The 18,755-nt window shown below is 48.4% G+C and overlaps 1 protein-coding gene across 3 annotated transcripts in view; it reads right to left on the bottom strand.

The window, feature by feature from the left end:
- The window catches only part of ATP10A (ATPase phospholipid transporting 10A (putative)), a 187,617-nt gene that overhangs the window by 104,903 nt on the left and 63,959 nt on the right, over positions 1-18,755 (bottom strand). The gene's annotated exons all lie outside the window — the stretch shown is intronic.

Below are 18,755 nucleotides of genomic sequence, written 5' to 3' on the forward strand. Positions count from 1 at the left end.
GCATCACTCGGAATTGCTAGGAGTTGGGATAATCCATGTATCCATGAACAGGTGAATGATAAACAAAATGGAGTATTATCCAGTCATGAAGAGAAATGCTATAATACTGAAGACATTGTGCCAAGTAAAATGAGCCATTCACAAAAGGACAACTATTATCGGTTCCACTTAATATGAGGTACCCAGAGTGGGCAAATTCAGAGACAGAAAGTGGACTAGGGGCCCACCAGTGGCTGAGAGAGGCAGAATGGAGAGTTAACGTTTTATAGACACAGAGCTGCTGTTTGGGGTGATGGAAAAATTTTGGAAATACATAGCAGTGATGATTGTACCACATTGTATCACTAATGTCACTGAATTGTACACTTACAAATACTTAAAATGGCAGATTTTATGTGCATTTTACAATTTAAGAAATGTAAAATGGTTAAAATATTAAATATTATATTTTGCACGTTTCATCATACTAAAAAAATAATTAAAACACGTTAAGCCATGGGAAATGGGACTTAAAGTGCAGCAGGTAAGGGAGACACTTGGCAGCTGGAAGGCCCCCTTACCTCCCAGGGACACATTCCAAGCCACCTGCTTAGAACAATGCCCAATACAGTCAGCCTGCAGAACCTACAAGTCACTATCAACAGATATTTAGATTACAACATAATTTTTCGATTTCTTCTTTAATTTTTTTTCCTGGAATAACAGGCTAACTAATGTCACAAAGGTCATTTGTAAGAGTTCCTTGAAGGCGGTTTTGGCCATTTTTAAATAAGTGGAGGAACATAAATTTATCTGAATAAGATATGTTACACCAGGAAATCTCATCGAGAAATCCTCTGGGTTGCTGGGTGCCATGGCTCACACCTGTAATCCCAGCACTTTGGGAAGCTGAGGCAGCAGGATTGCTTGAGGCTGGGAGTTTTAGACCAGTCTAGACAACATAGTGAGACCCCATCTCTACAAAAAAATTGAAAAAAAATTAGTTGGGCATGGAGGCATGAGCCTGTAGTCCCAGCTACTTGAGAGGCTGAGGCAGGAGCCTCACTTAAGCCTCAGAGATCAAGGCTGCGGTGAGCTGTGATAGCACCACTGCACTCCAGCCTGGGCGACAGAGTGAGGCCCTATCTCAAAAACAAAGAAACAAAAAACCTAACCTCTGGGTGATACTGTAAAAGATTAAAAAGCACTAAAACACATTTCATGTTAACCATAACCATCTTATAATCCTCCCACCCTACACCCCCCATAAACCTCTACTCTTGCCCGAGTTCCAAGAGAGCAAGGAGTTTGGTTTCTATCTGGAGATGGACTGTGTGGGCCACATCTATCAGCTGCCTGAGCATTGGATGAGAAGTACGGGGAGTCTGCACAGCTAGGAAGCCACGCGCCAACTTTCTCACTTCTACTTTATTCGAATCCCTGTGTGGATTTGAGGGACCCCCTGGCAAAGTTCAAGAGGCTCCTAGGAAACCATCGGCTGCCCTAGATGCTGAAGAGAGGAGTATCTCCTTTCATTTTAAGCCTCTATATTTTTAAATTCTCTAATTCAAGATCCACCAGACCAGTTATGTACAAAGCATAGCTCTGGGGCATTACAGTGGGAACAGATACATTAGATGATGCGGTTCTGACCTCAAAAACAAATGCAAGGCAAGCTATCACCACTAGAGAGCGCCCTTTGGGGGCGTGGAGTCAAGCACCTGAAAGTGGTCCCGAAGTTGTTCTTCCTGGGCTTACCCAAGCATTCCTCAGAGCTCCTTCTCCCGCTGTGACAAGCTCGGTCACCTGCAGGCCATGCAGTCCCAGCATGGTCAGTCCAGGGAACCATGGGGTCCTCTGGCCATGCAGAGGCTCGTTCCTCAGACCCCAGCCCAAGGTCTGAGAGGAGGCATGGCAGTGGCCCCCAACCCCGGGTCGTCCAGCTTGTGACGGCCAGTCGGACCCCTTCCCAGCACAGACAGGAAGCTTTGATGACTGACATATCTAGCCAGGTGCCTACTTCCTTTTCCAGAGGTCAAGCCTTGACTTCATGTCATTACAAGCTTTTTCATCCCTCTTCCTTCTCATGAGCATCTGCTGGGCTCCTACAGAGGACACGAAGCCATTTGAAAGGGCCTGTCCCTTTGGAAGAAAGTTTCCCAACACTCAGTCACGGTTTGCTCACAGAGGAAGGCAGCCTATGCCCGAGCATCAGCGGGGCAGGCTTTGTTGCGATGGGGTCCCCAGGAGACCGGGCAGTCCTGGGCCTCACCCTGGGCGGAGGAGGAGAGACACCGCAAGGCACTGTGTCTGTTCAGTCTATGTTAACTACATTCCATGTATAACCCTCATCCAAAATAAAGTCGGTTTCCTTCTGCTTTGTAATCATAAAACAATAGCTTGCCTGCCCCATCCAGGAGGCTTTTAAAACAGAAACTTCAGGGGAGGCATCTGGGCTCTGAAGGAGATTCCCGCCTGAGGACCCTCCACACATGGAGAGACGGGGGTGCCACGTGGAGACCTCAGGTCACTGTCCTGGTTTGTGGGGGCATGGGAAGGGGTTCCTTATGGGCTGCAGAAAGGACGCTGGCTTCTAAGAAAAGGCCCTGGCCAGGTGCGGTGGCTCATGCCTGTAATCCCAGCACTTTGGGAGGCCAAGGCAGGTGGATCACAAGGTCAGGAGTTCAAGACCAGCCTGACCAACATGATGAAACCCCGTTTCACTAAAAATGCAAAAATTAGCCAGGTGTGGTAGCATGTGCCTGTAATCCCAGCTATTCAGGAGACTGAGGCAGGAGAATGGAGGCAGGAGAATCGCTTGTCTTGACCCGGGGGGGGAGGGTGCGGTGGGCCGCGAACCCCCCCCACCCCACCCCCCCCGGGGAAACAACGCGACCCCCCAAAAAAAAAAAAAAAAGAAAAAGAAAAAGAAAAGGCCCTGCAGTCCACGGGAATCCCTACCAGGGACAGACCCTGGAAGACTCAGATTCAGGAACCCCTTATGAAGGAACAGCGGGACAGGCCCTTCCTTACTGCAGCAGACCAAAAAGGCAAGAGATGCTTCAGGGGCCCAAACCCTGCAAGCACTCCAGCTGGAGCACCCGGCAAGGAGCCTGGGCCCACATCGACCCTGCCATGTCACCATTGGCTGCATTTCCCTGATTTTTATTCTTCTTATGATATAGATATATATATAGATTTGTGTTTGTATATATATCTATATCATAGATATATATCTTATGATATAGACAGATATAGATATGTGTTTGTATTTATGTATGTGTAGCCCTCCTTTCCATGGGGGGATATCTTATTTTATTTTTTCCAGCCTTTCCTAATGTTCCCTGAACTGTGTCCCCCCAGAGACTATCTGGAGAGAGAGGCTCTAAAGAGGATTCAAGTTAGAATGAGGCCATAAGGCTAGGCCCAAATGCAACATGGCTGGGGTCCTTAGAAGAGAAAGAGGCAGCAGAGGCATGTGCACACAGCCGTGAGGACAGGGAGAACACGGCGAGGGGAGGGGCCTCAGAAGGACCCATCCTGCCCACACCTCGGTGTCTGACTTCCGGGCTCCAGAACTGCGAGGTGATACATTCCTGCTGTTGAAGTCACCCCATCTGTGGTCCATTGCTACGGCAGCCTGAGCTGACGAATACACTTAATAACGCCCATTCTCGTGATTCTGGCTGGAAGGAGCAGCTCACAGGCTGTAGTGACAGAAACCGAGGGGCAGGCAGAAGCAGTGAGTGGCAGGAAGGGCATCTCACCCTGCAATTTATCCCCATGCACAAGTTCTACATACCCCCAAGACAGAAATCGAGCCCACTGGCACAACACTCTAACACCAGCCGCTCAACCACGCCCTTCTGGAGGCTTTTGTTAGCGCGGACCTCTAGAGACAGGAAGAATGGCTGGCTGGGGAAGTCTGTCTGTGCTACTGAAGAGGACATCGGGGAGTGGGTGTCTAGTTCTCTGGCCCTGGTGGCTGGAATGGGGGCACCACCCACCTCGCCCAGGGGCAGGGTCTGCTTGGAGAAGGGACAGAGTCCAACAGTGACCAACTTTGAGTTCAAGAAGCTGGTGGGGCTGTGCGGGGTGGGCTCTCCGGAGGTGTCTCCAGCTTTGAAGACAGGCAGATGGAGACAGAAATATTTGGGGGTCTTAAGCACAGAGGTGATACCAGCCCCCACTGTGGATGTCATCACTGAGAGCACCAGGGAGAAGTGTGGGGAGAAGGAGAGCTGAGGGCTGAGCACAGGCCACGTAGGCAAGGTCATGCCCAGGCAGGGAAGCCGGCAGAGTGACCGGGGCAGAAAGGCACCATGCCAGCACATGGCATCGGGGTGGGCCAAGGCTGGGGTGGCAGGCACCCAGGGCCCAGGGGACACAGGGTTCCTGGGTGCCTGCCACCCCCGCCGGCAGCCACAGGTCTGCCTCCACACCTCGGCCTTCACCTCCCATGGCCGAGTGAACATGGCTGGAAGGACATCTCGAATGTGTGCCCGTCACCACCGCGGTTTTACTCCATTTTTGGAGACAGTAACTTCCAGTGGCACATCCATGAAGGTAGACAGTCCTCTTGTACATCACTCAAGCACATTTCATGCCCAGCTATAGCGAGACCATGCAGTCTTTTGAATGACATAACTGTTCTTCAGAAGTGGACCTCCCCTACAAAGGCCATGGACTTGGGACAGGCCTTTAGGCCACACCAGCAGGAGCTGTAGACGCTACATTCCTCTTAGCGTTGAGACATCATTATCATCTTTTTTTTTTTTTTTTTTTTTTTTGAGGTGGAGTCTCGCTCCATTCCTCAGGCTGGAGTGCAGTGGCGCAATCTCAGCTCACTGCAAGCTCTGCCTCCTGGGTTCATGCCATTCTCCTGCCTCAGCCTCCCGAGTAGCTGGGACTACAGGCGCCCGCCACCATGCCTGGCTAGTTTTTTTTTTTTATTTTTAGTAGAGATGGGGTTTCACCGTGTTAGCCAGGATGGTCTTGATCTCCTGACCTCATGATCCGCCTGCCTTGGCCTCCCAAAGTGCTGGGATTACAGGTGTGAGCTACCGCGCCTGGCCCATTATCATCTTAATAGTAATAACAACATTAAAAAATCAGTGAAGCTGTGCTGGATATCCTATTATGACCCAGGCCTGCACAGAACATTTCACAGTCTCTATCTCAGTGAACCCTCCCACGATCCTGACGGTATGTTCCCACTTACAGACGTGGAAACCAAACACGCAGAGACTGACCTCCCCAAAGTCACACAAACCTGGATGACTCCAGGGTCTAGGAAGCCTTAGAGAGATTTGGTTTTGAAAGCACATCTGATCTGGTAGACTAAAGGAGGAATATCTCATGAAGACTGTAAAATGCTAAGCAAAAAAGTTCTTCCACTTTTCCCTTTAAAATTATGCAGTGCAGAGACTAATGTGGTCTGAGATAAAATATCACTAAGCTTGAGAAATGGTGGAGGCCGGGCGTGGTGACTCACATCTGTAATCCCAGCACTTTGGGAGGCTGAAGTAGGAGGATCATTTGAACCCAGGAGTTCAAGACCAGCCTGGGCAACACAGTGAGACCCCATCTCTCCAAAAAATACAAGAATGAGCCGGGTGTGCTGGAGCACCTTGGTCGGAGCTACTCAGAAAGCTGAGGTGGGAGAATGACTTGAGCCTGGGAAAGCTGAGGTGGCAGTAAGCCCTGATCGCGCCACTGCATTCCAGCCTGGATGACAGGGCAGGACTCCTTCTTAAAAAAAAAAAAAAGAAGAAGAAGAAGAAAGAAAATGAAAAAGAAAAAGAAAAGAAAAAGGTGGGAAGAAAGGCAGACAGTTCCAGATTTGTGCTAGTGTTTTACACAGACATGGAGTAACATAGTTCAGTCCATTTGCCAAAACCACTGCCAATGTGCAAACAACTGGAGGGGGCTTGTCCAAGATCAGGAGTCATCAAACTGTGTTATTTTTGCTACAAACTGGGAAGTGCCCCCTACACCAGTCCGTGTAGATGAGGGATGAACTCCTCCCTCACTGGGACCACCTGCAGTTGGGACCATCTGAGCTGTGGCCACAGAAGGGCACGACCCTCCCCCGAGCTCACCTTGGGGGCTTCCCTCTGGGCTAAACAAGCCGCTGAGAGCGTTCCCGCTAGGGCAGGAGAGCTGTTTATTCTCCTGGCTCCAGGCTGATTTGGTGGCTTCGAGAGGTGCTCCCAACGTGGGCAGGGCATACCTGACACTTGAGGGGCCCCAGCCGGGCCACCTGACAGGTTCCTGTGCACAAAGCCGCCATACCCTTCCTCACAAAATCCCTCCTGCAGGAAACGTGAAGGAGCAGCACTAAACAGCTGGCTTTGGAATAATCAATAATTAACAAGGATGCTTCACATCTGGCCACTACTTTCATTTAGGGTCACGAAGCCACGGTGCACACACAGTCTCAAGTGCGTTGATGACTCACCCCCAGTAAGCCTGGACTCTGAGTGCCCGAGTTCCTGATCTGCAAAATGGGCGTCTGTAGGATCGCTACAGTCTCCCCTAGCAGACACTGACCCATTTCCCCATAGCCCTCTGCTCCTGTCCCACTCGCTTCTCGCTCTTCCGGCTGTCACCAGACTGTCAACAGTGACTGTTCAATTAAGTGAGAGGCTGTGGCCACTATCTTGACTTCACATCTCCTGTTTTCTTTTTGAGCATGGTTTTTCCTCACTATTATTGTTGAAGTGAGTGTTTGATTTTGACTAATACAATCAGAAATAGTACAAATGAGCAGTGTATTATATCTCATATTTGATTTGTGGTTTGGAATTAAAACAAGCAGTTATTTTGATTTTTTTTATTATAAAGATGGTAAGATTGCTCACACGATTTCCATGAAATGGAGAACACAGACGGTACTGCTTGAGGTGTGGTGGTATATAAAATATGATTATGTGTTTAGTATCGTTCTTTTCATTGGAAGAGAACAATTAATCTCTACAAAGAGAAAGCTCCAATTAAATCTGTGTTACATTTGACTAAACCTAGAGAAATCTGGATGCTTTGTGCCTTATAGATGAAACAGGTAATGTGTTATTTTGCGGGGCTTTTTGTTTTTGAGACAGGGTCTTGATCTGTCACTCAGGCTGCAGTGCAGGGCTGTGGTGATAGCTCACTGCAGCTCCAACTCCCGGGCTGAAGGGATCCTCCCTCCTCAGCCTACCAAGTAGCTGGGATGACAGGTGTGCACCACCACACCCAGCTAATTTGGTTTTTATTTTTTGTAGAGACGGAGTTTCACCGTGTTGCCCAGACTGGTCTTGAACTCCTGGGCTCAAATATCTACCTGACTCAGCCTCCCAAAGTGCTGGGATTACAAGAGTGAGCCCCCATGCCTGGCCAGAATACATTTTTTAAGAAAAAAGAAGACATGGTAATGAACCTAATGTGCAGACCAACTAGATTGGGGCCTCCCAAGTGAGGTCAGCCTGGGGGACTCCTTTGGCCAACTAACAGGAGAAGTGTGCAACACTTTAAACAAACAGAGCAAATGTGAAACCAGGACACAGTGAGGCGAGCCCTAAATGGGAGGATCACCACAAGAGATCCAAGAATCTTGTGGAATAATCACTAGTGCCAAGGCTTATGCCTTGGGAATAAGAAAACCCTTCATGGAATTTATTTTTCATATGGTGGACAAATAAAGAAGTGTGTGTGTGTGTGTGTGTGTGTGTGACAGAGAGAGAAAATAATTTTACATCACTTAAAAAAGACCAAACAAGACTCTAAAATGATCACAGATTTAATATACACTCATTATACATCAGGCAGAGAAGTAGAAAGCCCAGAATGCCAGCAACAATAGCTTTCAACTCTGCCGTCAGCGCTGTTGAGATTTGGGGCTGGATATCCTTGATGGTGGACAGCTCTGGGCTCTGCCCTTTGCTGAGCACCATCCCCAGCCTCCCCCTATAGATGCCAGTAGGGCTCCCTCCCCACATGTTGTTACAACATAAAACGGCTCCAAACATTGTCAAATGCCTCCTGGGGGTGCAAAATCGCTCTGGGTTGAGAAAACACCCAGGACAAACATTCTGGAAAATGGATTATTAAGTAAATGTTTACAGAACCAACGTATTTTTAAAATCACGAAGGTGAGAACTCAGCACTGAAACAGCAATGGCAAAATCCGCAGTAGGAACGTGAGCCAAGTATGTTGCATAACGCCCAGAATGTGTCTTCCTTCCACCATAAACTGAAACATCTGCTCCTTCAGTGAGACGTGCTAATGGATTCTGAATCTAATACTAAAAGTGAGAGGCAGTGAGAAATAGTTGGAGTGCTTTTTCTGGAGTGAATCTTCTGATAACAAAATTGCCAAAAATACGGTAGTGTAGACTAGATGCACAAAATGTATTTTCTGAACTACTTTCTATTCTGTATGTCTCCTCGAGGTGATGTGAGCTCTAAGAAATGTCCCAGATGTGTGGAAGCACATGTGTGCATGGAGCAGACTGCTCAAATGAGTCAAGCTGAATGGAAAATACTGGTCACTCTGGGGTAAGTTGGAAAGGGCTGAACGTTGTCCCAGCAGAACTCACCCCCAGAAGGCAGGGCCTCTGGCCTCTTTTTAGAATGAAGAAAGGATGCAGAGTCTCTCAGCCCAGAGAAAGTGACACACCATGCTATGCCCCCATCACACAATTACTCACTACAATGCAACACTGAACACCCAGATTAAATCTACTTTCCCTGGGAAACACAAGTTTGCGAAGGCAAAATGATGCCTAAAAACAAGATCACTTGCAAACCTCTTAGTAAGTTTTAACATGAAACTTTTTTTTCTGACAAATCATTTCTACTGTGGTCTTTTCTGGATATAATGGTACATTCTCAAAGTATCTTAGTAGACCTCAAGACATCTCAATAATACTGCCCACTAGTAATGGATGTAAAACACTCTGGGGCACTTCTAGAGTTTTCAAGGTAATTTCTTATGCATTAATTCATTAATTGGTATGACAATCCCAGGAAACGAGCGGGAGTTGTGCGCTCTTTATTCCTATGGAGAAGTTTTGCGTTGTAAATATTTTTTCCTAAGGGGCTGTAACAATTCACACTCCTCCATCAGTATCTAAGAGTCTCCAGGCCCTTTTTTCTGCAAAACCAGCTGCTTTCTTTTGTCTTTTTAAAACCTCCCTGCAAGTGTTTTTTTGTTCTGTTTTGTTTTGTTTTGTTTTGTTTTAAGACAGGGTCTTGCTCTGTTGCCCAGGCTGGAGTGCAGTGGCACAATCTCAACTCACTGCAACCTCCAGCTTCTGGGTTCAGCAATTCTCCCGCCTCAGCCTCCCCAGTAGCTGGGATTACAGGTGTGCACCACCACACCTGGCTAGGGCAGGACATCTACTATTCTTTTAATGTGCATCTCCCTGACGCCCAGACCACTTGGCAGGCTCCTCTGTGAATTAACTCTGCATGTTTCCCCTTCAATCTTTCTTTTTTCTTCTTCTCCTTATTTATTTAGTTAGAGACAGAGTTTCACTGTGCAATGGCACAATCTAGCTTACTGCAGTGGCACAATCACAGCTCACTGCAGCCTCAACCTCCTGGGCTCAAGCAATCTTCCCACCTCGGCCTCTAGAGCAGCTGGGAGTAGCTAGCATGCACCACCATGCCCAACAGTTTTTTAACTTGGTTGTAGAGATGGAGTCTTGCTATGTTGCCCAGGGTGGTCTCAAACTCCTGGGCTCCAGCAATTCTCCCGCCTCAGTCTCCCAAATCACTGTGATTACAGGTGTGAGCCACCGTGCCTGGCCTTCCTCATTTTTTCTATTGTATTCTTTCTTCTCTTCTTGACCATGAAACCTGTGAGAGCATTCATATTGAAAATATTAACCCCCTTTCTGTCTTTTGCCTTGCAAATATTTTTCTCTAACAGCCACAGTTTGTCGGTTTTAAAATTTCTGGTTGTGGCATAATTTTGTTATATAATCCTTACAGATTTTTATATAGTTAAATATATCTGACTTCTCCAGGCCTGGCTAAGACAGTCGCCTATGTCCCTGTATTATACATGTTGTTTCCAAGTATTGCTTGTTTGTTTTTTGTGGGAGGAGTGCAGAGTATTTAAAAAACAACAACATTTAAATGGTCAAACCAACTGATGTTCATTTTCTTCTGTTACAACCTGAGCATCCAATGCTGTTTCTTCCAGACAGCCAATTGTGTCAATATTGCTAACTAGTTCTTTTCCCACTGAACCTACACACCCACTCTGTTATAGATAATATCATTTGATTTGGGCTTATTAGGTTCCTCTCTCATGTCAACCCCATATGGCATGATAGTACAGTATGCTGGATCAGTGCCACCATCAGCTTCAGCGCTGAGAGGAGTCTTCATGCAAAGGTACCTGCTCAGGGTGGAGCCCAGACACAGGGCCCTGGGCCAGCACACTGGGGAGGTCCTGCTCTGCTCTCTGCAAAGACAGTGGCCACCAGCCCTCCCCCTGCCCCAGCCAATCTGAGGTCCCATAGCCACCAGGGGGGCTCAGGCGGGATGCCCCAAAGCCTCAACAAACACCCACGCAGGTCATTTGTCATAGGAAAAGGGGCCAACCCCAGACCCACATGGGTGACAGATGTTGCATGTATTTAAATGACCCTGCAAATGCTCCTGGGGGTTAGATGGCCTACTGCAGCCTCTATGTGGATGTCCAACCCCAACCCCCCAAGCACTGGCCTGGGGAGGGTGAGGCCCGTGTTTAGAATTCAGATCTTAGAGCACGAAGCACACAGTGCACCAGGTGCCTCCAGAGTGTTAATTCACCTCCAGGAGACTTGTTTGGAGTTTCAATTTTATTGCTTTGGGGTCATCTCCCCTGCCAGGGCAGGGCTCTCATTGCTGAGACCATTTTTACCTGCACAACTTCATCTGCAGCCCCAGCTCCAATATCTGGTACAAAAAGTTGCTCCTTTTCAATCTTTTTTTTTTTTTTTTTTTTTTTTTTGAGATGGAGTTTTGCTCTTGTTGCCCAGGCTGGAGTGCAGTGGCGCGATCTTGGCTCACTGCAACCTCCACCTCCCAGGTTCAAGTGATTCTCCTGCCTCAGCCTCCCGAGTAGCTGGGACTACAGGCATGCACCACCGCGCCCAGCTAATTTTTGTATTTTTAATAGAGACAGGGTTTCTCCATGTTGGTCAGGCTGGTCTCGAACTCCTGACCTCAGGTGATCCATGCACCTTGGCCTCCCAAAGTGCTGCGATTAAAGGCATGAGCCACTGCACCCAGCCTCAATCTTATTTTTAAGACTGTCTTGGCTATTTGGAGGCATCATAAACTTTAAGGCCATTTTATTCAATTCTAAGAGAAGCCTCCAGATAGAAATGCACACTGCTCTTGGGAGAATGGGCACTGCAATCATACCTGCTCTTCCCGTCCCACCCAGGGCCCTGGGAGACGCTGCAGTGCCTCATGCACGCTTACATCCTTTAAAAAGATATCGCCACTTTCTTCATGAAGATCCTAAGCCTCTTGTTGGTTTCTTTCTGAGTACTGTGCAGTTTTTCTTCCTATTTTTGTAGACCACCTTCCCCACTTCCCCTTCTAAGTGGTCATTGCGCTCCCTGAGTGATTATAAGTAGTTCTCTGTAAGTGGCCACAGGTCTTCTCCAGCAGCTCCACTTCGCTGGGTGTGAGTTCTGTTTGTCCAAACCCTCTTCCGCTCCCTGGCTGCCAGGACCCTGCGGATGAATGGTTACTATTTTGGTTAGCATAGCACGCTTGGGTCAGCTTTCTAAAGTGATGGCAGATCCCTTTCTTAGAAAAGGTGATGTGGCCTCCCAAGAGTTGTGGGCACATAATGTCCCCCAAACCTCCCTCAGGAGCAAGGGAAAATCAGCCTGGGGAACTAGGGCATCCTGTCGCCTTTGCATGCACAATTGACCTCCTTTCCACTGGAGGCCCCCAGACCTCTGCAAGCCCAAGTTTCCTCCAAGATGCTCTGCTCTGTGGGACTCACCCCAGGGTTCTCCAATGCCACACCAGTACTGTCCAGGGACCCAGGGAACCCAAGTCCTGCCCCAGATGCCCAGGGATACAGCAGCTACCTCATTCAGGATGTGTATGGGAGGGAGAGAAGGGTTTTGTCCAGGACACCATTTCCCCAGAGCCCCCTGATTCCTCTAAATCAGAATTCTGAAGGTGAAAAGGCTTCATTGATTATAAGATCCCTCTCTCTCATTTTTCATTATGAGGGGATTAAAAGCCAGACAGGCAGATTGATTTTCTCACTCATGTGAGGGTGGCAGCCTGGGTCAAAGCCCTCAGATGTGCCTTTCCCTGAGGCTTCTCTTGCAACAACTTACTGAAAGCACTCACCCTCCAATCAGTCCGTTACTAACATCACCCTGCCCAGAGGCTGGCTTCTCCTACCACGCGGAATTAAAAATCACAAAAGCAACCTCTTTAATAAATAAATAAATATAAGGAGCAAAAAACAAAATCTCCGGAAATATCTCCAAAAAATTTCACAACAATATTTCTCCATAACATATTTACTGCAAATATCCCTAAATTGTAACGGGCTACAGAGTATGATCAGTAAAGTACCTTAAGCAAACAAACACTGCCCCGTCTTAGAAGACCCAGCCCTGGGAATAGAGGGGACTTTAACATATGGATCAAAATATACTATGGAGACATGATTTCCCTGGGCACAGTGTGCAGTGACCTAAGACACCTTTATGAATCCCGGCTTGGAAGCCAATATCAATTTTCCCCATCAACAGCAGCAGTACCCTCGCGAAACTGACTTCACCCGGTAATATTCTGAGAATGGATAACAAGGCTGAAATGCAGAACTAACTACAAACTGAGCTTTCCTCCTTGGGTAAAGTACAGTGAGAAGGGCAATGCAGATGGTCATCTTCTCTGGAGGCCACACACATGGATTCCACAAAGGCCATTGCAGAGTCATTGTCACCAGCCAGTCTTGGCAGTGTCCCTAGGAGGTGTGCCATTCCCATTATCAGGATGAAGATACTGAGGATAGAGGGGGTTCAGTCAACACCCAAAGACTCACAGCTGGAAGTCAGAACAGCAGCTCTAAGGAAGGCCCAAAACTCAACTGGCTCATGTCTCCCAATTTTAGAGTATTTGGGAGACAGGAAGTGCTGAGAAATGGGCATCGCTAAATCACAGTGGTTCTCTTCCATATTTAGGAAAAAAATTTTTTTTTTCTTTGGGAAAATTATGTAGGTTACAACTGGCTATATCCTAGGTATCTTATGTGACCGCGCAAACATACAACAATGAGTAGCTTCCCCTTCTGAGAGGCTGAATCACCCAGGACATCCCCACCTTTTCAGCACGAATCACGGCCACACAGCCCAGCCTACCCGGGGCCTGGGGACCACCCAGGACACCACCGTCCACGTGACTATGACACAGGCCCATGGAGGGAAGGCCTGCACCAACTTGGCACCTCCAGTCTGATGTTTAACATCTAATGAATGGCCTTTCATTCATTGGGCTTTCCCTGCCACCTGCTGAGAAGAGAGTGACAGCCTCTTCCCTACATTCTGCCTAATGATTTGAGATTGAATACCTTTCCTATCGTAAATAGGAACAAGAAGTGTTTTAACATTTTTGGATTTCTGATGAGGGGAATAACAACCTAAGGCCACAGAATGAGCTCTGATTTTGGTTTTAGTCATGTGTTATGACCCTTATGCTTCCTAGTAGGAGTACTTGCTTTCCCAAAGTGTGCCAGACAGGTACTAGCACTAAGACATCTGTCCAGAAGTATTTCTTTAGATATCATTTTATTCCTTCACTCTGCAGTCCTGTGTAACAATACACACTGCGAAAATTTTGACATGTGCTATCGTGTGGCTGTTTGTCCCCTCCAGACCTCTGCTGAAGACTGACCCCCAGAATTGGAGGTGGGGCCTCATGGGAGTCGTTTGGGTCATGGGGGTGGATCCCACATGGATAGATGACCGCCCTGGGGGTGTAGGGGATGTGCGTGAGTTCTGGCTCTATTAGTTCCTGCGAGAGCTGGTTGTTAAAAAGAGCCTGGCACCCCCCTCCTCACCCCTGTGATTCTGCTCCCCTCTCCCTTCCCGTATGAGTGGAAGCAGCTTGAGGCTCTCACCAGATGCAGATGCTGGTGCCATGCTTCCTGTACAGCCTGCAGAACTGTAAGCCAAATAAATCTCTTTTCTTTGTAAATTATCCAGCCTCAAATATTTCTTTATAGCAACACAAAACGAACAGGGACAACATGTGAAAATAGTTTGTTTTAGGGCTAGGCGTGGTGGTTCACACCTGTAATCCCAGCACTTTGGGAGGCCAAGGTAGGAGGACTGCTTGAGCCCAGGAGTTCAAGACTAGCCTGAGCTCTACAAAAAACAAAAACAAAATTAGCCAGGTGTGGTAGTGTACCCCTGTGGTCCCAGCTACTTGGGAGGCTGAGGCAGGATGATTGCTTCAGCCCAGGAGATTGAGGCTGCAGTGAGCCACAACAGCACCACTGCACTTCAGCCTGAACAAAAGAGCGAGACCCTGTCTCAAAAAAAAAAAAAAAATAGTTTGTTTCAGAGCTTATAAATAAGAGTGTGGCATCGGCCTCTTTTCTGCACACTGCCATGGTCTAATTATGGCCTGTGTGCATGTATGCAGCAACGCCCGAGCAGCTGGAGTTGGAAAAGAAGCCTCCGTTCATGCACAAACGTGGTGCTCATGAGTCAACAGGGAGCTGCTAGCCCACCTCACAACGTGGCTTCTTCCCACCCACAATGGGGGACCTTCTCCCATAGTCATGGACCCTCCACAGGTGAGGCAGGCATCTGGAGTGTCATCAGAGCCGCATGTGTCCTGGCCAGGTGCTACCTGCCTGGAACCTGTCTGATATCCCTCTGGGACGGACCAACTAGGCCACAGGACAATGTGACACTTGACAGAAGGTGGTGACAGCAGTGATTTGAGCTGGCCTTGTAGAGGCCTTCCTCCTTCCGTAGCTTTGGAGATATTTTAAAAATTTAAATTTTAATTGCCAAATAATAACTGCATATAGTTATGGGGTACGGTGTCATGTTTTGATACATGTATACACTGTGGTATGGTTAAATCAAACCATTAACATCTCACATACTGATCTTTTTTTCTGATGAGAACATTTAAAGTCTACTCGTTAGCAATTTTGAAATACACATTGCTATTAACTATGGTCACTGTGCTGTACAACAGATCCTAAAACGACTCATCCTGTCTAAGGGAAACTTTGTATCCTTTGACCAAAATCCCCTCCAGTCCCCTCCAACCTCTGGTAACCCCCATTCTACTCTCTGCTTCTATGAGTTCGACTTTTTTAGGTTCCACGCGTACGTGAGATCATGCAGTATTTGTCTTCCTGTGGCTGGCTTATTTCACTGAACCTAATGTTCTCCAGGTTCATCTGTGCTGTTGCAAGTTCTAGTAAGTTGGAAATGTAATTTTTTCAGAAAAGAATTCACAAAGTACATGTCTTTGTGAATAAGGACTCCTCAGTGGCATGAGGAAAGGTTAGCCCCCTCAGAGAGAGTCCCCTGAGGCCAGTGCCACGGTGGCTGCCCTGGCCCCTGGCCCCTGTCCCCTGCCCCCTGTCCCCTGCCCCCACCCCACCCTCTCAGAGGTTCTGTGCTCCCTTGAACTCAACTCTCTCTGACTTTCTGCCACACTTTTCAATTTTGTGCTAGGTTTTCTCTTTGAAATTACAGACTCTCTACATATGGAGACATGACAGGCTCTGGGATCCAGGTACCAGTGCTGTAGCTCCAGAGCGGGGTCAGTGGGTCCTTGGGCCCCAAGAAGGGCAGCCCGGCTCCACAGCGCACAGATCCTTCCCTGTCACCGAGGTCAGAGCTGGGACTCCTCTGGCTGGCACCCTTTTGGGGCAGGCAGATCACCAGGAGACTGCCGCCCTGGGGGGTGAGGGTGGGGAGAGAGATCTTCAGCCCTCCCTTTACCCTCCACGTGCCAGCACAGCCATGCTACCCGATCTCACCCTGGGCTGGCTCCTCGTCTATGTCATATCCTCCAGGGACATCTACAGGGATTAAACTGAAAGTGTGTTACCCAGGGAGCACAACAGGAAGTTTTCCAAGAAGAGAGTTAAATGTAAGACTTCTGTGTTGTTACAGACTTCATTTTAAGCTTCTGAAAAATATAACCCTTGCAAAATTCTTCAGGGTCATAAATCTGGAATCCGGTCTAGTTAACTGGAAGAGGGAGGGAGGCCCTGGGTTGCATTCAGCCAGCTTCTCTCATCACTGGAGTTAAGGAGCTCCTCAGCTTCACTGACATAGGCAGTCTCAGCAATGAGAGCCCTGCCCTGGCAGGGGAGATGGACCCCAAAGCAACAATATCAAAACTCCAAACAAGTCTCCTGGAGGCGAATCAACACTCCAGAGGCGCCTGGTGCAGTGTGCGCTTCATGCTGTAAGGTCTGAATTCTACATACAGGCCGCACCCTCCCCAAGCCAGTGCTGGGAGGCTTGGGGGAAACCAGTGCCTATCCAGCCCTCCCCCTGCCCCAGGCAGTCTGAGGTCCCATAGCCACCAGGAGGGCTCAGGCGGGAATCCCAAAGCCTCAACAGACACCCACGCAAGTCCATTTGTCATAGAAAAGGCCGCCGAAGCCCAGACTCAGACCTGGGTGACAGATGTTGTGTGTAATTAAATGACCCTGCAAACGCTCCCGGGGGCTTAGACGGCCTACTGCAACCTCTACGTGGATGTCCAACCAAATGGCCAGGGTGGCACAAGGCAGCAAAGACTCAAGTCCACAGAGAAGGCACGCTCTTTTCCTGCGGGCACTGTGCTGGACTTCCATCTGGTGAAACAGCGCCCAGGTCTCCACGGCTGAGTGAACTGGGCAATCCTCAGACACTGAGAGGGAGAACAAACTGCAGACCGTGGGGCAAAACGGATCCTGTGATTCTGTCGGAGCTGCCTGACAGCTGTGCCCGTGTCCCTTCGCTCCTCCTCAGGAGGGCACCGTGCGCCACCCGCACCCACCAGCCCGATACAGGGATCCCACTCAGAGGCCCCCGACTGGCTTGAGTGGTTTGCTCTGTGTCCCCTATAGAAGAAACAAACTCCCCCGTCCCCATGTAACGGAGGCGATGTGACTTTGAAAAAACAAACCATAAGGTGCCTGTTTGGCCGAACTCCCTTCCTCTGTGCCTTTCCTTCCTCTCCCCATGCCTGCTTGCCCACAGTTATTTTGGTACAGGGGCATCCCTAGTTATCGATAACTTCACATCCTGACTCAGGGGCCGTCCAAATGGTTACGGAACTTGTTTTTCTTTCAAAGAGCAATGATCCTTCGGCCATGCAGACCTCCCTGATGGCATCTGGTTTGACTGGCCCAGGAAGGTGAGCAGCTTTCATCCTGGGCTCTCCCCTCTCACATCCCTGCCTTCCTCATAAAAGCCCCAGTTATGTCCAAACGCAGGTCGGATTTGGGAGCTCGTCTCTCCTGCCCTCACATTTTTTGCTCCTGAGCGCTGATGTGTCTGTCGGGTGCTCAAATGTAGCTTTTGGGAATTTACAGCCTCTAAAGGCTGGCGCTACAAACTCAGGGCTGCACAGCCAGCCCAGGCACCCTAAACTCAGAGATGAACCAAAATGGTGTTCAGCAAAATTCTTCACTAAGAATAAAAACAAAACAAACAGACAAAAAAACAAAGTTAAACTAAGTAACATTCATTGGCATGTTCCACAAAGAAGTAAAATTCAAGACAGGCATGGAAGTGCACGCCTTTGGTCCCAGCTACTTGGGAGCTGAGGTGGGAGGATTGCTTGAGCCCAGGAGGTCACGGCTGCAGTGAGCTGTGATCACGTCACTGCACCCCAGCCTGAGTGACACAGCAGGACCCTGTCTCAAAATAAATAAATAGAAGCAAAATTCAACAAACCCAAAGTACATATAGCTTCAGGGCATCACTGAGGGAATCCAGTCCAAACACATCAATTTACAATGAAGTATTTATAAACTGGTACATTTATAAATTAGGTAAAAGTTCTGGAATACAATGTATCTCTTCCTGGCCAACAACAACAACAAACCCAGAAAACCCAACAGAGTGGAAACAATTCTTCACTAATAGGAACTACTGATGGATACCTCTAACTCCTCCTCAGTCTCAGGAATTCTAAAGAAGGAGGAAAAGCGACAAAGAACTTTGTCACTAGACACCAAACTCGCCTGGGGGCCAGGGTGAGGCAGGCGAGGCGCTCACATCAAGTGCAAAACGCAAGGGTGCACGCAACAGCTCAGGGATGAGGATGATATTGCACTATTTTAATGCAATATCTTTTACAAAACAAAACGAGTGGACAAATATCTCTGAGGAAGAAACATTGACATTTAAAATAAAGACAGAATCGGCATTGCTGAGTTTTCTTTGGCTGCAGGTTCCCATAGGGCTTCAGTGAGTATTCTATGTCATGGACAGATAAGCTGCTTCCCTTGCTCTCCTTGGCCCACCCCACACCAACTGAACACCCCAAGAACCATTTCCTTCCTTCTCTGATATCCGCCTGTCCCCTGCTCCTGCCTTCCCAGGGGACACAGCACGGATTTCTGCCTCCCAAGAACCTCTCCTCTCCCGCCTGAGTTCTCACCTGCCCTCCCCTTGTGACCCAGCGGTTGCAGCTGGGAGCTGACCGCGCTCCTTCACTCCACGCGTGCCTGCTGGGTGCTGCTGCTCCCTGGCATTGTTCCACCGTGTGCCTTCCCACAAGAAGCTACG

The sequence above is a fragment of the Hylobates moloch genome, unplaced genomic scaffold (assembly GCF_009828535.3).
Source record: "Hylobates moloch isolate HMO894 unplaced genomic scaffold, HMol_V3 SCAFFOLD_14, whole genome shotgun sequence".
Lineage (NCBI taxonomy): Eukaryota > Metazoa > Chordata > Mammalia > Primates > Hylobatidae > Hylobates > Hylobates moloch.